The sequence below is a fragment of the Colletes latitarsis genome, unplaced genomic scaffold, assembly GCF_051014445.1.
Source record: "Colletes latitarsis isolate SP2378_abdomen unplaced genomic scaffold, iyColLati1 scaffold0065, whole genome shotgun sequence".
NCBI lineage: Eukaryota > Metazoa > Arthropoda > Insecta > Hymenoptera > Colletidae > Colletes > Colletes latitarsis.
The window spans coordinates 72,501-73,443 of record NW_027488415.1 but is presented as its reverse complement, the minus strand read 5'-3'; the positions used below and the strand labels follow the sequence as shown (position 1 = coordinate 73,443).

General features: G+C 41.6%; 1 non-coding gene across 1 annotated transcript in view; it reads left to right on the top strand.

The window, feature by feature from the left end:
* Positions 1-633: 633 nt before the first annotated feature.
* The window catches only part of LOC143351073 (small subunit ribosomal RNA), a 1,933-nt gene continuing 1,623 nt past the window's right edge, over positions 634-943 (top strand). Inside the window, exon 1 of the ribosomal RNA XR_013081459.1 lies at positions 634-943. This exon is cut by the window's right edge and continues 1,623 nt beyond it. This is a non-coding gene — a ribosomal RNA (small subunit ribosomal RNA).

Below are 943 nucleotides of genomic sequence, written 5' to 3'. Positions count from 1 at the left end.
TGCTTAGTCTTCGGGCCTGGCAATACGTGCTTCCACGATCGATGCCCAGCGTGAATAAGTGCCCGAGATGTTCAGCATGAGCGCAGCTCTACGTACTTTGTCGTTGTGGGATACCATTATACAATAATGTTCTGTTGTGAAGTAAAATACGAAACGAGAGAGTTTGGTGGTGACTCTGTCGAGAAAAAGCAAATATAAACGAGAGAGTTGGTGGTTTCTCTGTCGAGAAAAAGCAAATATAAACGAGAGAGAGTTGGTGGTGACTCTGTCGAGAAAAAGCAAATATAAGAGAGTTAGTTGGTGGTGGCTCTGTCGAGAAAAAGCAAATATAAGAGAGTTAGTTGGTGGTCGCTCTCTCGAAAAATGAAATTAAATTAAATAAACGAGAGTTTGGGGAGCTCTCGGAAAAGTGAAAGAAACTAAACGAAGGAGAGGGTTTTTGGTGGTACCCTCTCTATACATATATAATATTATAACACAAGAGAGGAAGAGGTGGCTCTCAAGTCTTTCGAACGAAAGACTAAAATTTGATGTTGAAAGAAGGAGTTTTTTATGTGTCGTCGTCCGTTCTCCTTCAGAGTCGGCGACGAAGAATAAAATTGAGAGAATATTACAAAAGAACTTTACTCAAGTTCCCTGGTTGATCCTGCCAGTAGTCATATGCTTGTCTCAAAGATTAAGCCATGCATGTCTCAGTACACGCCGTATTAAGGTGAAACCGCGAATGGCTCATTAAATCAGTTATGGTTCCTTTGATCGTACCCACATTTACTTGGATAACTGTGGTAATTCTAGAGCTAATACATGCAAAACAGAGTTCGTCCCAGTGATGGGAGGAACGCTTTTATTAGATCAAAACCAATCGGTGGTCTGGACGGGCATTATTGTCCGTTCGTTCATCGTTTGCTTTGGTGACTCTGAATAACTTTGTGCTGATCGCACG